General features: G+C 34.7%; 1 long non-coding RNA gene across 1 annotated transcript in view; it reads left to right on the forward strand.

Annotated features, from left to right (window-relative positions):
- The window catches only part of LOC123648418, an 80,702-nt gene that overhangs the window by 2,895 nt on the left and 64,678 nt on the right, over window positions 1-13,129 (forward strand). Inside the window, exon 2 of the long non-coding RNA XR_006738624.1 lies at window positions 1,632-1,752. This is a non-coding gene — a long non-coding RNA (uncharacterized LOC123648418). The remainder of the gene's footprint in view (window positions 1-1,631; window positions 1,753-13,129) is intronic.

Here is a 13,129-nt window from a genome sequence, read left to right on the forward strand (position 1 = left end):
AACCATAGTACTTCCATATCTCATACTTTCGACTACAGCAGCTGTTTAAGTTGCTTTTAGTTTCTGAGCCCATTAAACATAAGTCTGTCACTTTGAGGAGAACATTAACTTAGTAAATGGAAAGATAAATAGGCAAAGAATAAAATGAAGTAAGTTTTCTAGTAGTAGGGATCTTGGATAGAGAGGATTCTCTTGATAACACAAAATCTTCTAAAGGAAACAAAATATAAAAGAAGGAACATAGGCGTGGAAATAAGAAAAAATTGTATTTTTTTTTAGCTCTTAGTTTGGCTAGTTAGAACAGATAGGTAACCAAGAGTCTTAATTGTAAGTAAGAGAATGTAATTCTGTTTCATAAAAAGCAAGTAGTTCCATTCTTCATTTGTGTGGTAGTTAGCACAGTGTGATGGTTAATTTTATATGTCAACTTAGCTAGACAATGATATCCAAATATTTGGTCAATTACCAGTGTAAATGTTGCTGTAAATATATTCTTTTAGAGAGGATTAACATTTAAATCAGTAGACTTTGACTCAAGTACATAACCCTCCATAATGTGGGTGGGCCTTATCCAATCTGCTGAAGGCCTTAAGAGAAAAAAGGAGGTCCCTTAGGGAAGAGGCAATTCTATTTCCAGATTGTCTTTGGACTAAAACTGCAACATGATTTTTTCCCTGGGACTCTAGCCTGCTGGCCTACCTTGCAGATTTTGGACTTGCCAACCTTCACAATGACGTGAGCCAATGTATTAAAATACCCCCCAACCAACTACACACACACACACACACACACACACACACACACACACACACACACACACTCCTACCTCTCTGTCTGTATCTATCTATATATCTATCTCTATCTGTCTTTGTCTCTCTCTGTATACACACACACAGACACACGCCTCCTATTGGTTCTGTTTCTCTGGCAGACCCTGACTAATACACATAGTTACAGAGGTAATGTTCTGAAATGGCTGTTTGTATCCCGAACCTCAGCTAACTATCTAACAGGTAAATGTGTGACCAAAGACAGTGTAGGAAAATCTCTCATTGGAATTTGAAAAACAGCTCCATAAATTGGCTTTATTGTAAATATGAAAATCACCACCTGCTCCTGATCTGTAGAAATTATCATCTAAGTAGAAAAACGTAAATACTACCCATGTGATATAATAAAATCTATTTCTTTAGACCAGAAGTCCTCAACTTTGGCATTAGCACCCACCCCAGACCATTTAACCCACATTTCTAAGGGAAGGGCCTGAGCATGTATAGTTTTGTTTTACTTCCATTTATGCCGTGACTCTGCTGGGCAGCCTGTCTTGAGAACCACTGATCTAGACTAAAAGTTGCAACATGGCAGCTGTTGGGCTGAAGCTATCTATCTTGCTAAATTATCTTGCTGGGCTAGTTCTGTTTTTTTGTTTATTTTCTAATAATTTGAATTTGAATGCTTTGGGGTAAGTATCTACTTTGTAGTTCACCACAGGTTCTGTGTTTCTCAGTTACCTTTCTCCTAGCTGCTTTACAAATTAACATTACCTTCTGTGTCTCTGATGGCTTTTGAGTTCATGATCCCTGAATTCTAGACTGTAAAGTATAATCATCAAATATATATTAACATTCCAGGTGGAGGGACTGAGAATAAGGACATGAAGGTTGGGAAGAAATGCATTTGGCAGTTCATGAGGAATACATTCAAATCCAGGCAAGACGGCACTTAGGAAAACTGATTCTGATCATTCCAAAGGTAAGACGTCAAGAAGAATCTAAGTGATGAAAACAAATTTCTTCTTTTCAAGAGTTAGAAAAGCAGACAGATAATATTGTGATTGTTTAGGTATCTTGAAATGTATATGCTAGAAGATTTTTCTTGTTAATACTTAAGTATCTTATTAGTTTTTAAATTTCTTAATTTAATGCTTCTAATTTATCATAAAGATCTGAAGATCTGTAATTCCCTCCCAAAAGTATGTCTATGTTCACTGCTTTTGAAATTTGTGAGAAAGAACACTTTTAGCTTTATAGTCACAATATATTTATTTTTTTAGTTAAATGCTCTAGTAACAATGTCCAAGGAACTTTGGTAATTGTTTGATTTGGGCAATGATATCATTGACATTTTATGGCTGAAGTTATTTTTTTAAAATAATAGCTAACTCTTGACTGTATTACTTTTATTGGGATAATAGAACTATAAAAGAGGGAAAACCCATATCTAATTTCAGCACACCAACTTTAAAAGAAGAATTATCAGAATAAGAATTTTAAAAATCAAACACTTTAGGAATAATTCAGACTGCATTGGACAATTGTCACAGATGTTTTCCAGGCTTATGTTGGTCCAAGCAATAAAATTTGTTATAGATGGCTGGTAAGTGACCTATTTTTGAGTTCTTCCTCCTATCTCATGAGCCACCTATTGCCATTCTACAATTGTTTCCATGGAAGAATGCTTTCTATGAGGAAGCATAGCATTATATCAGTCACAAGTAAATATCTTGAGTGAATTTAACTAAAATGTAGGAAGTTGCCAGCTAATTTAAATAACTTTTTAGCATACTCAAATCAGTGTCATAAAGATGTTGGCTTTTTGATGATGAAGGAGGTGTTGAATGTTCCAAAACAGGATTGTGTCAGCTGTTAATTTATTTCACATCCATTATGTAAATTAAGTCTAGTAAGATTATATTGCAATAAAGAATGTGTCAATTCTATTGCCTAATAGAAACTACACTTTCCTTGGGCATGTGTGGTTATAAATTCTTCTTCTTAATGTTTAATGGGACTTAGAGACACAATGAGAAAATGGCTTAATAAAAAAGATGTAAAATCTGGGTAGTTACAAAATTTACAACTTCTTCATTTGATAATTTGTGGGTGTTTGGGCAGTAAAATAACCCAAAAATCTTCCAACACTCAAAAGAGCTGAATTAATGACAGCTTTTAGCTGAATATTGTTCACAGAAGTTTTAAGCATATAGAATTTTCCTGAATCAGATCAGTACTTGTTATTAATAACATTTACCCTTAGCACTGCCTTATATCTATAAAGCAACATTAAAAAAAAAGAGCTCAGTAAGATAGACATTATTAAGGACCATTTCAATAGGTGTAGGGATCACTGCAATAGGATCTTGTCGGGTAGGGGGAGAGAGATTGGGCTCAACTCCCAAATTTTGTTTTGATAATAGTTAGTGGTGGCTATAGTTAGTGGTTTGGTCATTATTTTGATGATATTAGAAGAATTTCTCAAATTTTAGAAATCAATTTTTTGTACCAAGTTCAAAATTGTCTATGGTACAGTGGGTTAAGTCCTATTACATCCATTGCTTATGCCCAGATTTAATCCATGGGTAAAGGCCAAATAGAATACCCCTTGGAAAAATTTAAATCATACTGGAATTCAATGAGCTCAGAGCAGCCAAGCCCAATCAATGGCAGTCAATACTAGTGGTATCAAATAAATGCCATGGCTACAGTTTTTGATATCAGCCCCTTTCCTAGATATGTTGGTAAAAATCCTATCTGTTATATTTCATTTCAAACCTAAAGCACATGGGAATTCTTGGAGAGTTTATTTTATGGCATTCAATAATCCATAAGGAATGAATCTTTGAACTATGAACATTTTGCTTTGGCCCTTCATTAAATTAAAAGTTATTTGGTTTTATAACTAATGCCTCTCTCCCATGCTTAAATATCTCACAACACTATCATCAAGCTCTGGAGCTTTATTATTCTCTTGTCCCCAAAAGCTAATAACCTCTTCAAAACAAAGCAAATAAATAATTCATAAACTAGAAAATAGGCCCCTAAATAACTGAGCTATTAGCTTATATTTGAATATATATTAGGAATCAGCAGACCACATTCTTTTTTAAGGTATCGTTATTATATGCAGATATTAGTGTACATTATATAACTTAGTGATCAAGTCACAATTATTTAAACTTAGGAGTACAACCTTTCCATGAAAGGATATTTCCCCCCTACTAAGATTCTTCTGAAAGTTTGGCTCCAAAACTACTTGGAAATTTATCTGTTTAATCATGATGCATATTTATTAGCAAATTCTCTGAATTTTGTTAATATTAAAATAGATAATTGAGGCATCATGATATGGTATCTTCTGTCTAGCATTATTTAAAATGTATACAATATGTTTGGGATTAAGAAAAAGTTTCTAACGTGCACTTACATATTCTATTTTCCTTAAGCTGCAAGTTATTTTTAAAAGTGTATGAATAAAAGCTGATCATTAACATTCAAATGAATTCATCTTTTCATCACATTGTAAATTATTGCTAATAATTAGCTGAAGAACTTAATTTACATAATGTGACTGTACTTTAGGTTGGCTCTTTTTAACAAGCAGAATTCACAGGCGAAAAAAAAAAGAAGGCGTTTGAAGAGCAAAAAACTCTAATGTCACGCATGTACAGGGTATCTTAAAGAATACTTCAGGCAATTTTCCAATATTACCTTTCCATCATTCCTCACCAGAGCCCAGGCAAGGTATTCCAAAAAGGAGGTGTTCCCAATTATAAGATAATGTACCAGGATATAAAGGAATAAGACTAATATATGCCTCCTCCTTATTTTTGGATATTGGCTTTATTCTTTATTACTTATATAGGTGCATTTCAAGAAGAATTTTTAGCCTATAATAAAACAATAATTATATTACTATTTTGAATTATTTCTTGATTAGGATGAAATGGGAAAAATCTCACAGGTGAGCATCAGAATGTCTTATAAGTTTATTTAAAAATATAATGCCTGGTTTCCACCCATAAAAGTTTCCATTTACTTTTCTGGAAGTTAGTTCATTTTTCTGCTATATTTTTAAAACACCATAGAGCCAAGGTTGAGAGCCACTAGGTTAGATTCTCTAGGGTATGAATAATTAAAAAGAGGTAAGAAATGCATTCAGGTACATATTTTTGTAAAACAGAAACTTTTATTAGCACTGAAAAATATTTTAAAAGTTAATTGTATATATTTACATATTCATTGCAAGAGAAAGTACTTTGTGAAACAGATTAAAGTCTAAGTGAATTAATGTAATAATTCTTTTAAGAGCCCACTGTAAAATCCAAAATGTAAGGCCATGTTTGTGACCAACAGCAACAACTGGTCTGTGATGACCTCCAAGTAGAGAAGGACAAAGCTTAAAAAAACACTTAAAAACTGTTTTAGGGTTTATCCCAAAACACGCCCACATACACACGTCATGGAATAGGTGATAACATCCCTGAGTCTAGAGAGATTTTTAAAAACTAAACTGTATTTTTAAAGAGGATTTATCTTTATCCTTTTTGATTCTTTTGTAAGTTTTATTTTATTTTTTAAACACATACAGTGTGATTTCCATACGTCCATCAACATTGTCTTGAAAGAAAATTTATTTCTTCCTTTATTATAGGTAAATATTAATGACCTCACATACTTTTGTTCTTAGGGTTTTTCTTTTTTTCTAAGTGTAGACTTGCCAGATAAAATACAGGATGTTCAATTAAATTTGAATTTTAGATAAACAATGATTTTTTTTTACTATAAGAACTCCCTTTTTATTTGCTAAATCTGGCAAACTTAAAGTGGTTTTGATGAGCTACCCTTCTCCCTGTTCTATCCACCACCACTTGTCAATTCATTCACTTTTTTATTCATTTATTCAACTAATATTTATCAAGTACAAATTATATGTCAAGTGTAATTCTAGGTACGTGGAGGTATATCAGTGAACAAAACAGAGACTTTACTTTCATAGGCATATATATATGTATATATATATATATATTTTTTTTTTTTTTTTTTTTTTTTTTGAGATGGAGTCTCACTTTGTTGCCTGGGCTAGAGTGAGTGCCGTGGCATCAGCCTAGCTCACAGCAACCTCAAACTCCTGGGCTCAAGCGATCCTCCTGCCTCAGCCTCCAGAGTAGCTAGAACTACAGGCATGCGCCACCATGCCCAGCTAATTTTTTCTATATATATTTTTAGTTGTCCAGATAATTTTTATTTCTATTTTTAGTAGAGATGGAGTCTCGCTCAGGCTGGTCTCGAACTCCTGACCTCGAGCAATCCACCCACCTCGGCCTCCCGGAGGGCTAGGATTACAGGCGTGAGCCACCGTGCCCGGCCTATAGGCATATATTTTAATGAAAGGAAAGACAAAGGAGCAGATTCATAATACTCAAACATTTTAAGAAGTTGGGGAGAAGAATGATTTCTAAAACATTCCCATCTTTCTCACAGTGAGCAAAATATCTGCTGACTACAAAACCTACTTGGAGTATAGAGTACGGTTTTATAGCCCAGTTAAGATTTGTTCATTATTTTGTCCATAATAAACTTGAATGATCTTATGTTTTATCAATCAACCCATTAAATAATATTTTATTCTTCATATGACCAATGCCTGAAAAAGCAGAATAAGTTCTTCTATAAACCAACAGGGTTTTATGTAAAGAAAATTTCTTTTCCCCTCCTCATTCAGTTTTGTTATTACTATTAAAGATAGTTAAAATGGGATGATGTCTATTGAGATATCCGAACATAGACTCCCTGACCCCTTGGTAGAAGAGTCAGAGAGGGGGTTTGATTTCAATTACTTTATTCATTGAACTCAAACCTAGTACACATTTATTCCAGATGAAAATTTGGGACACACAGAGCAAAATTGGCAAATACGTTCTCAAGTTTACGTAGTGTATACTCACAAAACTTTACCTTTCGGAACACTCTGTGATCAAGTTTACATACAAAACTCATGTCTGGAAATAGCATACAAGGAGTCACCAGAGAAGCCCCAGGCATTGCTTATCCAGGATTTAATGACTTTATGCTACATGGCTTGCTCTACTCACTTTTTCTCACCTATGCATTGCCTCACCTGTACATTTGCTTCAGGCTCTTACTTCGGAGCACACACCTATTTGTTCTGGAAAATACTTTCCTTCTGAAAGCAAGACTTTCTAGCAAAGAGCCCTAGAGGGGGAATTTGAAAAAGTGGGTTCTAGGCCAGGATCTGCAGCTATTTAGTTCTCTGTCTATCTGTGGTCAAGTTACTTCACATTTCAGGCCTTCAGTTCTTCATTCGTAAAATAAATAGGATAAAACTCAGGTCTCAGATGAATCAGCTAGCCCAGCGCTCCTACCATTCAATGATTCATTCTCATATTTATCATCCCTGACAAGTGCTCTAAATCCGGCTTAAGTACCTCAGAGTATTCCATTCTACTTACTCCATATGAGAAAAGTCTTCCTTATTTGAACCTAAATCTTCCTCCCTGTGGTGTCCAATTTTGGTACAATTTTTGTCCTCTTGAGTGTCTTAGGTCAATGGTACTCATTCTCTCATTTTTGAAGACAGCTGTCCTCTTGTCCCTTCCACCCTTCTCAAATATCAGTCCCAGCCTAACAGCTGAGATATTTTGAAATTCCTTATAAAATGATTTTGATTCTTTTGTTCTCTTGGTCACCTCTCTCTGGACTGGACTGTGTATCAGTGGTGCTCTTAAAGGGCAGTACCCGGAATAATTAACAATAACTTATAGTAACAATAACACCCAGTGCTTGTTATGTGCTAGCCACCATTTTAAGTGTTTTCTATATAGATAATTTCATTTACTCATTCTAGCAGCTTCATGCAGTAGCACATGCTGAAGCACATGACAGAGATGGCACTGGAATCTAGGGTAGTCTGGGCTATAGAGTCTGTGCTCTTAATGACTGAACTGTACTGCATTTTCTAAAATGTATACTTTTGACATAGTTTGAGCACCACTAAGTTGACTGAGATTTACATGTCCCTTAATCTAGACACTATATTTTGATGAATACAACGTAAGATTGAATTATATTCTGTGTATGCATGTGTTCTATGTGTTTAGATTCCAATTTTGATATTTAAAATTTTGATTTTAAATTCATATACTGTGCTGAACATAGAATTATAGGGATAAAAATAAGCCTTTCCCTATAAAGTTACAAAATAGACATGTGACTAAGAAACCAAAATACGCTGTTGTAAGTATAGTGACTGAAATTTATACTCAGTTTAATGGGAACACAGAGAATGTAACTAATTCTATCTAAGAAAATGAAAAATTATTTCATCAAGGAAATTACATTTGGATGGGTTCTTTAAAGATGGACAGGAATCCATTGGTCAAAGGAGAAAAATATTAGAAAAATATTTTATCATTTTTATCTTTTAAAAAATATGTACCAAATCCAGTCAAGAATTAGCATCATGTTCATTAGACATTGCATCATGGAAACCACTATTAAAACAAATTGGACAATATTTGGTCATTTAGGATCTTCTAGAACTGTTACGTTCATCATGGTTTTGCAAAGATTCTGTTCAATGATCTCTAATTAGTAGAGAATGTAATCTACATAAACAAAAACATTCGAACCCATTTAGAGAAATTGGTATGATACAGTATTTCTACCACTAATCAGCTTCTTATCCTTTGTATTAATTTTCATTCTTCACTTTCCAGAGTGTAGACCATAGTTCGAATCAAGCTGAAAACTGAGGAGTTTGGAGTTCTCTCTCTCATCAGTTGACAGGTTAATCGATTTATAGTGGGTCTTTTCATTGTGCTGTTCTTGCTATAAAAATATCATTAAAAAGTAATTTGGGGTGCCTTAAGAAACCTCGATATATTCTAAGATTTATCAACCTACTAACATTATTCTTTCATGCTTAGATCACTCTTCTTCCTTAGTTATTTTCCTTTCTTTAATTTTCTGTACATGTTATTATTTTATTTAATTGATGCTTGTGGGTATATGGAAATTCCCTTCAGGATTCTTTGAGATTATAAAGTCAAAATTTCACGTTTGAAAACTGCATTTTATATCATTGGTTTTGGATCTGAGCCATCTTCTTTTCAGGCCTTGGTCCAAGAAATCTTAACAGTCTTTCTATGGCCTCTGAAATTTGCCTTTTGGTAATCCGTGTTACATGCCGCACTTTCTGCCATGTTTTCTTCTCTCTATTTCAGGTATTCTATGGCCTTTTTACTCAAAGTGTGGTCCATGGACCAGCAGGATCAACATCACTTGGGATCTTTTATAAATGTGGAATCAAGGGTTCTCATGCCAGGCCAACTGGATTAAATTGAACATATTAAAAAGATATTTGGGTGTTTTATAAGCACAATGAATTAGAGAAGCACTATTTTAAGATGACAGAACAGAATTACTTTCTCCAGAGGGTCTCTCATTTCCACCCCTCCAGCAAAATCTTCCTTGACAGTCAGGTTGATGGAATTTTAGTGGAAAATGATTTACTTCAAGGCAAATAAAGAATTTATCAGATAATTTACTTTTAGCTGAATATAAATAATAAGAGTAGACTAACATTTACATAGGGATGACTATGTGCAAGGTACAACTCTTTGAATTTGTTTTGAATTTTATTTAATCTTCCTGATATTACAACACTATAACTACTGCTATTATAATTCTCATTTTACAGATAAGGAATTTGGGGACAATATAGATATTATTATCCATTATTAATTGCCCAAGGTCACAGAGTACTGCAGAGCCAGTTTTCATATTAAGCCTTTTTGATTCTAAAATCTGTACTTTACATGATTATATTAAACTTCCTTTTCCCATGAGAAAATGAAACTTTTAACAGATTACAGGGAAGCTGGAAATTCCCAACATCCTGGTATTTGTTTTCCCTTCCAGATCTGTACTCTTTGATTCCCTTAAGCTGTTGCCACTGCCACCTGTCTATATTCCTGCCCACACCCATGTCTCATGCACTAAACAACCCCTAGGAGGGTAATCCAAACACTCTCTTGCTCTCTGTCTGTTGCTTTTATCATGAATTACTTGTCACAAACTGTTCTATAACATACTTGCTCACTTTTAACACATTGACTGTCACACTAAAAAATTTTTTTTTCTTTGGAGCCACGGTGTTTTATTACAAACATAGAATAAAAGCTTTGAAAACAAAATGATCCTTTCTAATTTAATGAAAACTGTGTTTTTTTATTGTTTTGTTTTTTTTTCAATAAAAATGTAATATAAAAACTTGAAAATTAGTAATGTAAAATATAATGTGAAAACTTGAAAAATAGTTCATAAGGGTAAAGTGTTTTTCTTAACTTATCAAGCTTAAGTATAATTTACAGGTAAACATAAATAGAAAAATGAAATTCATTGATTTCTATTCATTTAATCCATGTTTTTAGAATTAAATTGTCAGTTGGGCATGTTGGCTCACACCTGTAATTCTACCATCCTGAGAGGTCGAGGCAGGAGGATGGCTTGAGGTCAGAGGTTAGAGTCCAACCTGAACAAGAGTGAGACCCTGTCTACTAAAAATAGAAAAAAATAGTTGGAGGTGGTGGTGTGCGCCTGTAGTCCCAGCTACTCAGGAGGCTCAAGCAGAAGGATTGCTTGAGCCCAAGAGTTTGAAGTTGCTGTGAGCTAGATACCACAGCACTCTAGCCCAGGCAACAGAGTGAGACTCTGTCTCAAAAAAGAAAACAATTAGAATTAAATTGTCAATATTAATTGTAACAATAAGAACATCAATAAGTAAGATTTTCACAAACCAGCTGCAGGGTTTTGCCCAGGGGCCACCCATCCCATGTATGCTATGGCATGGTAGCGTGAGTTGCCTGTGCACCACGTGGCTCTCAAGGGAAAGAGATGTGTGAGTTATATACGCTTCACAAGGCCCAGGGCTCAAAACTAGCATGAGTTAAATACAACTCACATGGCAGTTAATGGGTTACTCCTTCTGGTTTTGACCACTCCTATTTTCTGCCTTGTCTTGATTTTAAAATCTGCCATTCAATACTGTATTCCTTTCAATAGGACCCAAGTTCTTCCTCCAGCTACCAGGCCTTTAACTACTTAGGTGAACACTATTCCTAATATGATCCAGCCCTGGACCCCTACATTGGAGCCATGTCTAGGCACAATTCCAGGTCTAAGCACATTCTAGTTCTACAAGCAGAAACAAGACCTTCTTTCAGTAATTCAGCTGTGGAACATTCTCTCTACTATTTTACTTTGTTCTATCCCTTATGTCATCTTCACTGATATACTTTCTTTCATGATAGCAAAAGCTGAATTGAAGAGTTCCACAAAAGCTTATATGTTCATGACATGATGTGTAGAATCCATCTACCTCTTCTAAGTCTTTACTTGGATAAAGTACAATTTTCAGTGCTGTGATCATGAGTTTCAAAGGACAAATCTTAGTGTTTTACTATCTTAAATTATACTTCAAATGTTGCTGACACTATAGGCATTGAGCATACAATAGTGTTCTTGATCATCTTTTTGGTAATTTTTCACTATGAATTTTTCATCTTTACCCTTTACATACCTGTTTTATTGTAATAGCCGATGTCCCTCATTATATTTAGTTTTATAGTTTTATCTTACAATGTTTTCCTCCTCCTAGATTTTGATTTTATGGTATAAATCTGGCAGGCTTCCAGATGATTCTGTGCAATATACTCCATGTGTTTATCAATTTGGCAGAATAATCCTTGGTGCAGCAATGAAATCCTGTTCTATTTATTTAACTAATCATTATTTTTCTAATCTTCTGTGTACAAAATCTCCAACTCTAAAATATTAATAGAAGCATACATAAGATCTTTTAGTTTCCTTCTTAAGTCTTCATAATTCCAAGAACTGTTCCCAAATTTCTTCGTTTATGTCATTTATCCCCAATCAACATGACAAGTAAGTGACAGTGAGCCAGAGGATTCATTAATTTATTTATTCATCTTCAAACTACATTGATTGACTGACTACTCCAGGTACTAAACTAGGCCAGTAAGTTGGTAAATTCAAGCCAACTTTCCATCATGATCAAGCTATTCATTTCAGGAAGAGAGAACATCTACTGCTGGCCCATGTAGGTTTTACAAATGGCTATATCTCTATTCTATTTTTTCTTTGTAGATCCAGTAACTAAGTTCTTCATGTTTCCTAACTCTAGAAGAAGCTCCTGTCTTTTCAAAGAAATAGCATATTGCTTTCTTCCCAGAAATTATACCTCTCTTTCCAAAAAAATCCCTCTAATGGATCAAGTTTCCTTCTCCTTCTCATCTTCCTTGGTGTAGTATTCTTTCATTCATTGCACTTGATCTGGTTTTATTTCCCTTTGCCATCTCAAAACCTCTTGCATTTCCATTTCTTGTTTAGGCTACTTTTCTATGTTATCCAGGAAAATATTTTCTCCTTCAATATAGCAAAGGATAAAAATTCATTAATTCTGATCTTTTAATTTCTCTGAAGGGTTTATCACCTTGCAGCTCCCAACATAATTTATGGTTTCTTTTGGAAAGAAGAGTAACAGAGTCCTTATAGCAATTAGCCCTCCTTCCCATGAGGAAAGCTATGTGAGCAAACTAGTAGGATGTAGAGCCCTTTTAGGTGGCCTTAGTGCCTTCTCACCTCTGGACTTCCTGTGTGAATTTGATCAGTACCTACCACTAGTACAATAGCTTTCAAATTATCAAATGCCAGAATAGGATATCAGATGTGGTTGCCAAATAGAGCTACTTAACCTTTTTTTTTTAATTTCAGCTTATTATGGGGGTACAAAAGCTCAGGTTATATATATTGCCCATGTCCCGCCCATCCCCCTGAGTCAGAGCCTCAAGCGTGTCCATTCCTCAGACAGTGTGCCTGGCACTCACCATGTAGTCATACCTCCATCCCCTCCCCCCACCCGCCACTTCCCCGAGTCAGCACCTTCAATCATGGCCATTCCCCAGACGGTGCGCAATGCACTCATCATGCAGGCATACACCCATCCCCTCCCCCCCCCCGTCTCAGTCTGATATCCAGTTGGTATCATTCCCCAGTGTGCATTTAGGTGATGATCAGGGAAACCAATTTTCTGGTGAGTACATGTGATGCTTGTTTTTCCATTCTTGGGATACTTCACTTAATATAATGGGTTCCAACTCTCTCCAGGAGAACCAAAGAGATGTCGTATCACTGTTATTTCTTATAGCTGAGTAATACTCCATGGTATACATATACCACAATTTACTAATCTTTTTTTTTTTAAAAAAAAAAAACCCAATTCTTTCCTTTTGTTTTATTCTTTCTACTTT

Source organism: Lemur catta, chromosome 12, assembly GCF_020740605.2.
Source record: "Lemur catta isolate mLemCat1 chromosome 12, mLemCat1.pri, whole genome shotgun sequence".
NCBI classification, from domain to species: Eukaryota; Metazoa; Chordata; class Mammalia; order Primates; family Lemuridae; genus Lemur; species Lemur catta.